Raw genomic sequence first — 14,706 nt, forward strand, 5'->3', positions numbered from 1 at the left:
CACCACATATTACAGTTGTGCAAGAGATCTTTATTTTGTCTCACCAAAACTTAGTTCTCAAAACTGAAAAATTTTGCTTCTTATTTCTTCATACTATCTGCTCACTTTATAGCATCCTTCGTGTTCTCCCATTTTCTTTGTAGATGTGAGAGAAGGAACAGTCATTTTGTTGCTGGCACAACCAGTCTAACAATGTGTAGTTGCTCTGCAAGTATTTTATCTGTGTGGATATTACTGTGAAAAGTTGCATCAAATTAGTTTTTTTATTTTTTTTCTAGCATAAGAATATTATTTTTTAATTTATTTTCCTAAGTAACAAATTCCACAAGTAGACCTCAATTTATTTGTATATATTTTACCTTTTATTATGTATACATACACAGAGACACAAAGATCAACACAAAACTTCTCTCACTCTCCTTCTGTCTCATTTTTAAATGCTGACATTTTAAAGAAAATTTTATAAAAGATTAACCACTTTATGAACATATACACTTAACCATTGTATAACTGCTACTGAGTATAATCTACTGTAGCTTTGGGGGAAGAGTCTTGTATGTTTTTTTCAGTGTTTCTTTATTCTGTTCAGTTGGTTCATTTCTTGATTTGTACAAAACATGGAGATATTCTCAGAAACAGCTGCAGCCTCCCCTGCTTCCCACTGATATAGCTGCTTATTTTCTATGCTCTCATAAAGAGAAATAGTGGGAGAATAAGAATTAGAGTCTCTCCTCTCTTCCCTAAACCCTCAGGTATTGGCTGTCTTAATATTGAAAAGAGAAACCCAAATTGTAACCCTCAGCAAGTTTGCTGATGACACCAAGCTGAGTGGTGCAGTTGAAATGGTGGAAGGAGGGGATGCCATTCAGAGAGACCTCAACAGACTTGAAAGGTGGGCCTAGGTGAACCTAATGAGGTTCAACAGAGCAAAGTGCAAGGTCTTGCACTTGGGCTGGAGGAATCCCAGGCATTTATACAGACTGGAAGGAGCAGTTCTTGAAAGCAGCCCTTTAGAGAAGGACTTGGAGGTCATGATGGATGAAAAACTTGACATGAGCCAGCAGTGTGCTCTTGCAGCTTGGAAAGCAAATGGTATCTTGAGCTCCATCAGAAGAGGAGTGGCCAGCAGGGACAGGGAGGTGACTGACACTCTCTGCTCTTGCGAGGCCCCATCCGGAGTACTGCATCCAGATCTGGAGCCTCCAGTACAGGAAAGACAGGGATCTGTTGGAGAGGGTCCAGAGGAGGGCCACAAGGATGATCAGAGTGCTGGAGCACCTCCCTCATGAAGACAGGCTGAGGGAGCTGGGCTTGTTCAGCCTGGAGAAAAGAAGGCTGCAGAGTGACCTAATTGCAGCCTTTCAGTACCTAAAGGGAGGCTATAAACAGGGGGGGAGTCAACTCTTTGAAAGGGCAGATAGCAGCAGGACAAGGGGAAATGGTTTTAAGTTGAGAGAGGGAAGATTTAGGTTGGATGTCAAGGGGAATTCTTTACTATGAGAGTGGGGAGGTGCTGGAATAAGCTGCCCAGAGAGGTTGTGGAGGCCTCATCTCTGAAGGTGTTCAAGGCCAGATTGGATGGGGCCCTGGGCAACCTGGTCTAGTATTAAATGGAGGATGTTCGTGGTCCTGCCTGTGGCAGGGGGTCAGAGATAAATGATCCTTGATGTCCCTTTCAACACAGGCTATTCTGTGATTCTGTGATTCTGTGATTCTGTGATTCTGTGATTCTGTGATTCTGTGGGTGAAGTCTATGAAATAACATGATTTCAGCTGAATACCTATCTGGGCCAGTAAGGAAAGGGTGCCTTATTCCATTTTACAAATATCTTTGCGAAAAAAAAATAAGTTTTTTTTTTTTTTATGATTTTCTTTTCAAGTCTACACAAATGAAGTCTTTTCTTCCTCATATGGTGTTTCTCAGACTATGAGGTTATAGAACATACCAGGTTTACTCAGGTAGAACATCACAGCCATCCAAAAATGAGTTTAATTTTCCAGTAGGCTATATTCTGTTAATGTGTCTTTTATCCACTTCCATTGGCTTATTTTTTTCTCCTCTGTACATCTGCCTTTCTCCAACTCCTCATAATTTCATTTTGTACTCATGTTTTTGAATTTATCTAAAACATCACAAGGGAAAATTCACACGGTTTTTATGCTGAATTCAATCTGAACCGAGCCTTCTGTGTTTGTGGTGGCTTTTTTTTTGTTTGTTGGTTTGTTTGTTTGTTTTGTTTTGTTGGGTTTTTGTTTTTTTTTAAATTGTGAATCTTTCAACTAAATAGAGAGAAGTTTCTGTAATTACCTCCCCTTTCGTTCACAACCATCACTGCTGAGGATCCCAATCCCAGCCAGTCCAGGTGGTTAGGCAGGTAACTCCTAGGTAGGAACCAGATAAATCTCATAAATGCAGCAAATAGAAGAAGTTTCTTCAGGAAGCCAGTGTTTGCTGCTAGTAGAGAATTGTTTTTTTCTGATTGTGACTTTTTTTTTTTTTTTGGCCAGCTTCACAAAACACAAGTATTTTATGAAAAAGATGTTGATGATATAATCAACTTTAATTTATTTTAAATGTTGTGTCTCAGCCTAACATGAACTGAATGACCGAATTGTATTTCAACCACTGCAGATTTATTTATAGTCCCATATTTTGTTATCCCTAAGGCTATGAGATACAGTACAATGCATAGAAATGTACAGTGAAGTAGAACATATTGTGTGGGTCATATAAAAAGGAAGATCTGTTTTCCTTTGGAGACAGTGACATCTGGAAACCTTGCCTCTCATGTTACTGTGAGAAGGATCTCATCTGGGGAGAGCTAAAAAGCTGTAAGTGTCATTTCTGCATACCATCTTTTTCCCAGCAGGAGAGTCTTCTGAAAGACAAATAGTTTACGCATTTAATGAAAAGTAAAACAAATGTAACATTGCAGATGTTCACATCCAAAAAAACATTACTTTATTCCATGGCAGACACACTTCTCTCATTCTAAACTTTTAATTTTCTTTTAACATTTAACATTTAATTTTCATGACGTAGAGAACTGAGAGGAAATGGAATCAGGAGCAATCATAAAAATATAACTGTTAAGCAAAAAGGGCACAAAAATAACACACAACCTGCCAGAACTTTGTGTTCCCCCTGTAAACCACTGAACCAGCCTCAGACTATTTCCTTGGCTAGATTTGAGTGGTAGAAAAAAGGATTTTTTTTTACAAATCAGGTGGAAAGCAATTTGGCATCTGCAAGTAGCAATTCAAAGAGTGAACGAAAGAACAAAGACAGACAGTGTCATTACAATCATCACTCATGTGGAGAGTGAAGAAAAAGTGAAGGGAGTTTTACTGCCATCATGTACAGTATCATTAACCACATGTCAGTTAAGACTGTTCTTTAAGCCAAATCCAAAAACCTAGTCAATTTAAAAAATGTGCTTGCTCTATGTGCTTCTTACTTCATCAGCCAAAGATGGCTGCACCACTGGTAGTAGAACTCCTATATGTTACCTAGAATGCTTTGCATCTTTATTTCCTCATCAGACTATGCTTTTATATATGGATTTCTTTTTTTCCTACAAAGTAGTCAAGATTGTCCAAGATACCTGACACAAGCCAACAAGCATTTGAATAGCTAAGCCTAATTCCCATTCAATATATTCTTCACCACTTTCTTGGGCTAGGGAAATATTTCTAATGGAATATATAAAAAAGCAGTTTCATATTTCTCATCTATTCCAGAAGGCTTTTTACAAACCATGACAGAGAAAGGAAATAGCTGATGAAGATATTTTTCTCAGTTGGCTAACCACAATATGTAAACATAGAGTTATGATAGATATAAATATAATTTTTGTTTTCTTTTTTTCCAATTAAAATATGCATGACATAACACCCAGTGGACTGCTGTATTCTCACTATTTACAGCTTTTTAACTTTCTATTTTTTATTTTTAAACCAGACTTGAAAGAAGTACAGTATTTAGAATGTGAATTTTCTTCGATGACTGTATGACTGGTTAAAACTCAGACAATATGCTTTTTTGAAATGTTTTAGGATAATAAACATCCTTCAAGAGGCTATTAAGAATATAAGGAGCAGATATGATGTTACATTTCCATGAAATACCTCAGAACATACAGAGCCTAGGAGAACACAAAAACTACCACTTAGTGTAATACATAATTCATTTTCTGGAAACAAGGAAATGCAAATAATCTACCAACTTTCTCCTGCCTCTGCAGCACCCTCTTGTGCTGTATGTATTCTGTCCCTGTTCTTGTGCTCCTTTTCCCAAACCTTCACTCTGATCTACAAAAGCTTCTGAGATGTTTTGGGAGTGTTATGAAGTGACTTACCCTAAACATCTGGTCTTGTTCCTGTAGTGGCTTAGCCAAGGTTTGAGCCTTATGCAAAATGAAAGATCACGAAAGTCTACATGGGGATTCACAGATACAGGAGCGGGGGCAGTTTGGAATTGACCTTTTGCATGAACTTGAAGCTGAAGTAATAACATCACATTGCAAACTCGAAAGACCAATGGTTTTTTGAACAGTCAGTTAATGTGAATTTTGGAGTACCTGGAATAGTCATCTTTTAAACAGTAAACCACTGTCAGTCCCAGTGGTAATTCAGATTTTATGCTGGCACTGTTCCCATTGGATGTAGTGACATTTTTGAGTGAGAAATAATTGACATGAGGACTTGTTCCATATTCTATAAAGTTGAGACAATGCATGCTGCCTTGTCACCCTCAGAAATGTGTGTTTTTCAGATGAGACTTCCCAGTCTGATGTATAGTTTTAGTGACCTCTTCACACTCCCTTCTAAACACAGCTGAATTGAGGAGTTACTTATGATAGTCACTTTAATCTGAGTTATTTTCATATCTGTCTCTAGGATACAACTTAACAAATGTCATTTGAGATTTCTTAAGTTTCATGGATGAGACAACTAACAAAACCTTATTCGTCTTTGTGATATAGGAAGCATCAGACATTTTCCCAATAAATGTTTCTCTTAGCAGAACGTTATTACATGAAATGGATACATAGAACTGACATGGAAATATGTTAATACACTTCATTTTGTGAGAGCTTCTTTTTTGTGCATACCACTTTACTGAAGTATTGACGTTTTCCTGCAAGATTCTTTTTTATTTCCAGAGCTTTATAAAATGAGCATCACATTTTATCTTCACATTGCCTGTTCAAAGCATGAAGTATGTTTTCTGAGGTTTCTGCTTCATGCTTTCATGCTTTCAGCTTCAGAATGCTGTACTGATTCCAGTTCAACTTGCCTGTGTCCATAAAATCAAAATTAATTTTTTAATCAGTACAGTTAAAGGATTATTTTCTTTGTTCAACTATACTTATATTTAATCCTTTGGATTAGTCAGTGATGTAGATATGCAATTCGTGTTAGAATAATCACTCAGGAGACTATAGCTTGATTAGGAAAGATCCTTGATCCTCCCTTCCTAAGAACATTCCTACACTCTGAAAGTCAGATTCCATTTCCTACCAACATAAATCTCTTATGTTTGCTTAATATTTGGTGGTATAGTTAGTGTTATATATATCAAGGTATCCAGCAACAGTTGCTCTATATGCAATAGGAATGTTACAAGCACTGCAGATGACATCTCTAGATTAAGGCTGCCTGATTCTTGTTTATTAGCTTTTAAGTTTTTCCCTTGGCCATACTTTAAGTTAAAATTTTCTGGTTCTGAGGCTGTCATAATGCTTATTTTTCAGGAAATTTCAGGAAAAAATAATTCTGTAGGTTGTTTCTGAATTTCTGAGATTAGAATGGGCCCCTCTCACATCTAATTTTCCCAACTCATACTTTAATGCTGTTTGACAAAAAGATTTTGTACCATCACATTTGAAACAAATTTTTAAAATTCAATGAAAACTCTTGCCAAATCAGCAATGGTATTTAGTCAAGATTCAAGGCTTAGAAAATGTTGGGATTTCAAAATTCATTGATATTTCATAGAAACTTTGCAGATAATTTGATTTGGTGGCAATTGCACATCAGTCTTTAACAATGCAACCATTAGCTGGCTGCTGAGGCACCAACCTTAGGGAGCCATGGAACATATCACTCCCTCACCACTGTATTGGACTAGGGTGTCCGAATTCATGATGCCCAGAGGCAACTGTGAAACCCACAGATAAGTGTAGGCCTATCCTTGTCCAAAGCTAGAGTCACTACTCTTTCCCTGCAACCTCCAACAGATGCCTCTGTGATGATCCAATCAGTGAATAAATATGGTTTGATAGGAGGGAATTTCTGTGTCTTTTTCAAGGTATTTTATAGTCAGTGAGTCTCTGCATAATGAGGGTTTGTACATGACCTTCAATGACTTGTGCTCTTTACACTATCAGTCTGATTGTATGGAGGGCATATCTTGCTGTTATAGAGTTCAGAAGTTCAATGAGGAATCCACTCATCTTCCAAATCTGGCTTTTATGACCACAGCATTGACTTAAACATCACCGTTTATACATTAATTTAGTATATTCTATCTTCTCTTGTTTCTGTGTGATAAATAGACTTGAGGTCCTCATTCATTCATTCACTCTTGAATTTTACTCTTCATACTTTCCACATTCATTCTTTCAGTATACACTGAATTGGGAAGCCAAGTAGGAACTTCCTATCAAGGAAAAAATTGTGTACTCATAGAGACTTTAAGTAGGAAACACTGAAGGAACCTTGGAAAGGTAACATAGAGAGTAATACAGAAAAAAGATCTGTTAAGACTTAGCATGGCATGTGAACACTGACATATCTTACATTTATTGTCACTATAACCAACATTTGTGCATGTTTTGTTTGATTTGGCCTTCGGTCTTCACCTCTAGACCTTATTAACTTTAGACTTGCTTTTGAGAGAGGAAAAGTCACATTCTGGAAATGCCCCTGTCTCTGCGTTAACAGAAGTCACTCCAAGGCCAGCTAAGACTTTTAAGACTAGCTTATAAGTTAAGTGAGAAAAGTCCTACCTAGAATTTTTATAGCTACAATAATTTGGTGGTCCAACACAATCAGAATTCTCTAAAATCTCACTTTTCTACCTGACATCTTTTTTTCCTTAGGAACACTAGTTTTAAAGTTCTTATGGTTCTTATCCTTTCCTTCAAGTTAATACAGAAAATAAATAAAACAACAACAACAACAACAAAACCAAACACCTTTTATTTTAACCTTAGAAAGTATGCTTCTTGATATCTTTGTAAATTGTTGTGAAGTTGTAGAGTGGACCTAATAAAGGAATGTCCATAATACAGTACTGTTTGGCTGACGTGATCCTGTACCATGACCTGGTTACCTCTTAAAATGCACAAACATACACCAAATCTGCTTTCTGTCATGAAGGCAGATGACTAAAGGCAATTGTGAAATAGGTTGTCTAACCATCAAAGAAGATCTTGCGCTGGCCTCATTTTATGAAAGCTCTTAAAGACATTTCCTTTTGGCTGTTTGTTCAACCTTACATAGACTTCTGTGATGCAAAAGTCTGATGACTTTTTAATTACATCTGGGACTGAATTTCTAAGAAAGTCAGCATCCTAACCAGTCCAAATCTGAGAAAAGAGCAATCATTATCTTTTTCTCCAACAAATAATCTGAGATCATTTTGTTTTGTGGCAATACCTCCTTGGTTCTGACGGTTGGACACCATATGTCTAAGACAGTTGGAAGCTACTGATTCTTCTGGCAGAACTAATCACTGAAGATTTATATTGTAAAACCAGATTATGTCCTAACAGGAGCAGAAATTACTATTGCATGTTTAAAAGAAAGATGAGAAATATCCTCTCAACTGAGATGGTATGAATGATCAGTGAACAACTTGTGTACCTATGGCTACAACACTGGCATCATTAGCCAGATGTCTTTCAAGCTTGTGGAGTGTGTTTGAACTACAGCCACTGTACAGTAAGTTATTGCTCTTTTTTCTTTGACATATTAAAGCTGTCAATCTTCTGATAATTTCAGAGCAGTCCTTTGAGCAGGACACAATATCAGAGAAACATATTACCCAAATTAACATCCTGTTTGCAGTAGGCTGATGCACGCCTTATACTTATAAGATGTAAATCACTTTGGCCTCTGACTTTGTGACACTCATCATCTCCTTTCAGAAGGTTTGTTGAGAGACTGGAAGTGGTATTTGGCTGAACATATCCTACTCCACAGCCCATACATTTCTTATTATTGATGCTGCATAGAAGGAACACCAGTTTGTTGATTTTACAGTTCTCAATTTTTACAGAGTGAAATCCATTCTTGTGGAGGCAGCATCTAACTTCACTTTAAAATCCAAGAGGCTGACGTAGAAATTCTAAACAAAGGCCAGCAGTCAGATTTTTATTAATTACTAAAAATATGTTTTTCTACAAACAAAGAACTTCAATCTAGTTTTGGCACACAGCACACACACGCAACTACTTGTGTTCCAAATATTTTACTAATTTACATATACTGGAAATGAATCTGAGAAAATCGTAGCAACAGGACAGCACTGAGTAATTCAATAAAGAAAACAAATCAGGATTTGGTTATCTAACATGATGGTACAAAGATTAAATAGCTTTTAAATATCTAATAAATTTTTGCTTTGTTTATTACGTTGACAAACGCTTTTCATTAAATGTAAAAATGAGACCTCATGGGGGCTTACATGTAACTACAATGTAATTTCAGCGTTGCCACTGCTCTTTTTCAAAGATGATGCAGAGAATTTGCTTTGCTACCTACTTGATCAAAACTGTTTCTTTGAGATCAAACCTGACAAGGCTATAGACTACCTACTAAAATCCTAATAAAGTTACGCAAGTCATATGGAAAACTGAAATGTTAAGCTATGTCTAAAAACTTTTAAAATGAGCAATGTGAAACAGCAGTTTTTATAAAATTCAGTGGTAGAAATACCATTTTTTCACCTTTAATCTATACAGAAGTGAAAAAATAACTAAATATACTATTTCTAATGCATTATAAAATTAAAAATTGAGTTCTACAAAGCTAGACTTTTGAATTAAAAGCCATCCACGTGAGCAGACGTAATTAGCAAGCCACCTGGGAAATAAATTTTGTCTGGATGTCATTATAGACCTATGTATTTTTTAGATGCTTTCTATATATTTTTAGTGATTGCTAAATATTACCTTGATTTAGGATTTGGATTCAGAAGAATAAGGAATAATATTAATCACAATTCAAAACGTGAAAAGGCAAACACATGGCATTCTGTGGTATTTGAAGAAGTAGTTTCTGATGACAAAGTTGACATGAACTCCATGATCAATCAAAGTAAACAGAAGTAAAGTACTGATTTTTACCCAAGGTGTGTTTACACTTCAGCATTTTTAAACTAGCCTAACGCAGCTAAATTGGTTTTTCACTCAGGGTGAAAAAATAATAATAATATACGGGAATTATTTACTCAGCTTTAATCATCACTATCATTATCGAGCCACAGCTGAATAAAGCTCTTTCTCCCAGTTAGAGTCCCATAGCCAGCCGTAGTAGTTTCATGAATTGCTTTCTTTCATCTCTTCACTTCATCCTATGGGACCCATGACTCCATTTGTGGGAGTTTTGCACATATGGAGAGATATCAAACCCCTAGACTGTTCTCTGTAGCTTTTCTTTTTTCTTTTTATTTATTTTTTTTCAACCTATTTCAATTCTTTGAGTATGTTTCTCATGTTGTTTTTGGTCTCTCCAGAAACTGTGAGCACTTTGTTTCAGGGATGCATTGTACCTGATGAAATCATACTTTGATTTTGGCCACTCTCAAGCTCCTTCAGAAGAGTGGAAGGCAAAGAAAAAGGTGTAGATACCTGGGGCCAAGCTAGCAAGGAGTGAGCATGGTAGAGGCAGATCCCCACAATAGCCACCACATCCAACAGTGGTAATAACATGAACTTCATGTGGTGGATGTATGAGTAAGCAAGGAGATGATGATGAAACACCAACATGGGTCTCTCATAAAAATCTTTTTTAGATTGAGATCACTCAAATATTTGCTATAATTTATTAAGCCCCCAGGAAGTGTTTAGTATTTCATTTATATACTGAAAAGACACTAGGTCTTCCAAGATGTATCTCTCATCGTTTCGTTTCTTCAGGTAACACTACTAGCAACTTCAGTATGCTTTACTTCTCAATATGGATTAAAAATAACAGGCTAAAAGCTTTGAGATTTGGACTATCTTTGAACATAGGTAAATAGGACAGTTTAAGTTCCATTTGACATACAGAAAACAGAATACAGCAAATAAAACAGAAAATATACTATTGCAGTCCAGATAATAAAGATAGTCTTAGCTTTTTGAAAATCAGTACTGAAATGATGTATGCTTCTCCTCTTATAAAAAAATGTTTCCTGTTTTAACTTTCTGACCGTGGGTTAGATGCCTAGGGCTCCACTTCCTGCTAGTTCTGTAAGTTATTGTAGGATTTTAATTAAATTGTATAGGAATCAGTTTAGCTAAGTTTTAAACTCAGGCATCCAGCTAACACCACTAAATGTGCTTTTATGTATAAGCATTTTGTTGAGTATGAAGTAAGTTTGTCAATGGATGATTCTAAGATTTTTTTATTATATATCTGCAAATTATTTATAGAAGGTTTGAAATGGAACACTTCCTTTTCTGAATTAAAAAAAAGAAAAAGGGAAAATTAAGTATCTGATTATGATATCCATTTATCCCGACCACTTATGCACCTGAACTTCGTCTAAATCATACATAAAGCTTTGTGAAAAAGACCTTTCTCCCTCATCCTAGATGAATTCATTATCTCCAGTGCAATTTACATCAGTGTTCAAACTTCATTTAGCTGGAGTACTTCCATCATGCCATATTTGGAACCACCCCAGCCTTTCTCCTATCAGTAATAGCTCATTCAGAAAACTAAATGTCTGAGTCACATACTAATCTTAAGTCATCTATTTTAGTTTTGTAACCCAGTTATAGTTAGTTATGAAAATTAATCCTCACCACGGAATACACTGAGGTACCTTATGTATTCATTTGGAAGTTGGAAAAAAAAGAAAATCTCAATTTCAACACTGCATTTCTAGGAACTTAACAGAAAAACAGAACTTAAGGCCACAGCTGTTCCAGCAGCACTTGCTGGAAGTAAGGAGGAAGCATAGACATTTCCAGATTTCAGGGCTTTCAAGGACTGTTAAAACATTCGATCTAAACTACATAGTAGAGGCATGGGTTCCTACCCCATTTCTCCTGTTATTGATCTAATTGGTAGCAAGCTGCTTAGAAGTGGTCTTCTGTTCCAGGAGCAATATTTCCCTTTATGCTTGTGAAAATTATTTTATTTTCAAGATCTGTTTTTGACATCAGCTTTTACTGAAATCAGTTAAGAAATCAACAAATTAAGCTGCAGTTAATATTATTATTTTTTAATCCAGAGATTAGAAAGTTGATATTTACCATAAAAGGTAGTTCATGACATGTACAACCAACCATGGAGAGCCACTTTGGACTTACTGCTCATACTGCTGTCTTCTAGTTCTGGTATGTATACATGACACAGTGGTGAAGAAATATTCTATATAGCCTAATTCAGTGCTCAAAGTATTGCTGTTCTCAAGAGAAGAGCAGTAAGTGAATTCTCCCAAAATGATTATTGTAGACATCTATGGAGTTTCTGAAATAACCTTTGTGAGAATATTGGAGCTCTTATACAGAGGCTTTACAGTTATCATAGTCACTGATATTGGAGACTGTAAGATATGAGATGGTGCCTCAAAGAACAAAAGTCTACTTGCAGACACAGAAGAAGTAACAGTCCTAAGTTAATCATCAGTTTGCTTGTTAAGACTGCAACTTTCTTCCATTCTGTTCCTCTATCTGGGGTAAATATGCACAACAGATGAAAAAGGCACTAAAAGAGTTAATCCTTATCATTATTCATCATAATAATGACATAATAATTTTTGCTTAATCTTATTTACTTGGGTTTTTCCTATGAACTAAGCAGGATGATGAAAATAAAGCTGAACCATTTAACCTTAAGGACTTCCTGTACAACCTCAACTTCATGCTTTCACACATCAAGAACAGTAACTATTAAGTTGTCTTCATTCATACACATAAAAGAGAGCACAAAGTCCACTATTTTACAAACATGTAATCTTCACTAAAAATAAGGTAAAGTTTATACACCATCTGTGACGTAATTAAAATGCTCTTGTGGCATTCATCAAAATAATCTTTGGATGTCTGTCTCTGCTGAAGCTGCTGGGAAAAATTCTTCATGCTAGTCAGAAAGCATTTCAGAATGAATTTCTATCAGCATCTGATGAAAGGATAAGGACTCTTATCATATATTTGTGCAATGCTTCATTTCAAGATATCTCAGATATCTTCTAGGCCTCTTAAAGCCTTTGCTGCCCCCTCTTCTCCAAGTGTAAACCCAGAGCAGATTCCTGACTACAGTTATGCCAGTCTTGTTCAAAGTCCTGTGGAAAATGCATTGCACAGCCACATATATAAAGACTAACTTAATGTAGTGGGGGGAATGAGTAAACGCAGTAGAATTTGAGGTTTTGTGAACTTCATTAGCTATTTTTTTTTTTTAAATTCTTGAGGTTTCACAAAAGTGAAAACCAAATGTCTTAGGAAGACAAAAAAGCCCTCTCCCTCCTAGCTTGGCTCAGACCCCTGGACCCTGCGAGAAAGGGGAAAGTTCCTTGGCTCCCACTACTTGGCAAGGACAAGGCCAGCCAAATTGGAAGGAGCTTCCATGGCAAAAGGCAAAGCAATGATGCTTGCGTTGGCGTTTTCTGCTCTAGTGACAGATTAAGCCCTTTGAAGTCTTCCGTGTTTTGAAAGAGCAACATGTTTTCCTACTGGAATTTCAAATGGTGATGACAAAGTTGGTGATTTCCTATATTTCATTCTCTGTGCCTCTAAAAACAAAACAAAACAAAATCAAAACAAAACCAAAACACAACACGGATGGTGTTTATCCAACTATACATTTGATGGGGCTCCACCCTCTGGATTCATCACACTTCTCAAAGCCCAAACCCATGCCTTCTCATCAGCTGCAGGATCCTCTCACAGATGTGCAAACCTGCCTCCAGCCTCAGCAAAGCAGGGATCCCGTTCTTGCCGTTTGAATTCTGAAAACTTTGCTGCAGGGCAGGACCCACCGCAGGGACTCATTCTCCTATTCCACACAGAGCGTGCTGGCTGCTGCTCAGGACAAATCTGAGGGTTGCTCGGGGTGGACACTTTCCAGACCTTTCCAGATTGGGAACAAAAACTGAGAGAAACGTTTTGTGTGCTGGTTATATTAAACTGAGGCACGGCTCCCTCCATGAGAAGTCACAGCGGGTCCTTGCAGCGCACGGTACCCGGCGCCGCCTCCCGGGGGCTCAGCCGCGCCGCTCCAGCCGCTCTCAAACGTCCCCTGAGCCGCGAGCAATCGAATGACACGACGGCACGACCCCCAGCTCCACTCCTCGCTTCCCTTCTACCCTCCCCTCCGCGCCCTTGGGGGCCCCTGCCCGCCTCTCGCGCCGCCCCCACGCGGGGCGGTGCAGGGCAGGGGGCCGGGCCGCTGTCGCCCCGCAGGTAGGCGAGAGCGGGCGGCCCGGCGGGGAGGGGGCGGCGGGGGCCGTGTCACTGCCGCCGAGGAGCGAGCCGGGGGCGCGCCCCGCCGCCGCTGATTGACAAGCGGGACCCGGCCCGCAGCCCATAAAGGCGGCGGTGCGGGGCGCGGGGCCGCGGAGGGATGTGCGACGGTGGTAGGGCGCCGCGTTCTGCTCCGCACCGCCGCCAGCGCTCCGGGAGCAGGCAGAGCCCTCTCGCCCCGTCGGCTCTCCCTATGCCAGGTGAGGCGTAAGGTGCCGTGTCTCTCCGCGGGCTGATCCGACCCGCACAGCTCTCCCGGGGCAGCGGGGTGAGCGCCCTGCTGTGCTATGGGGATGGAAGGAGGAACCCTTGGCCCCGGGGAGAGATCTGCTCCGGGGGGATCCGCAAGGAGCGAGAAGAGAGTGAACCGCTGCCCTGCGTTCGTCGGTGTGTGGCTGTAGCTGAATGATATGAGTTCCTGGAGATGAAAGGATCTGTGTGCTCTGTATGCGAAAAATATTCGCAGCCAGAGGTGGTATCCCTGAGCGCTTCCAAACGTGCGTGGAGCGTTGGAAGTGTTGATGGATGCATGCGGAAAAGGGAATGTCTGCACGTTCAAGCGGCCGCCGTCTGCTCCATTCATTGTGGGAGCGCACGCATATGGAGATGCAATTACGCGTCTTGTGGTTGTACAGTGCTGCAGGGCAAAAATAGCATCGTGCCGAAAGGCGCTTTCTCTAGCTACGATTGGGTACAGTGGGTTGTAGGAATGGGTAATGATATGTATGTGAGAAAGAGGAATTTATATGATGATACTGGGAAAGGTCGTGGAAGCTATTTCCAGCAGTTAGAACTGGCCTTTAGGAGAGCCCATATCCTACGAGGGATTTCAGATGAGTAAGAAATTTCAGCGTTGTGATCTATAGTAAAGATGCAGCTACCGATGTGCTGTATCTTACACAGTATCGTGTGGTGCTATCTATGCCACATGGTAATAATTGCAGAGGAAAAAAAAAAGAGCATTTTTTCTGTATGACATTTTTTTTTCTCCAAAATTTTTTAAAGTTTTTTTTTTTTACTA

The sequence above is a fragment of the Cyrtonyx montezumae genome, unplaced genomic scaffold (assembly GCF_038088225.1).
Source record: "Cyrtonyx montezumae isolate F1298 unplaced genomic scaffold, pur_monq_1.0 scaffold_0, whole genome shotgun sequence".
Classification (NCBI taxonomy): domain Eukaryota; kingdom Metazoa; phylum Chordata; class Aves; order Galliformes; family Odontophoridae; genus Cyrtonyx; species Cyrtonyx montezumae.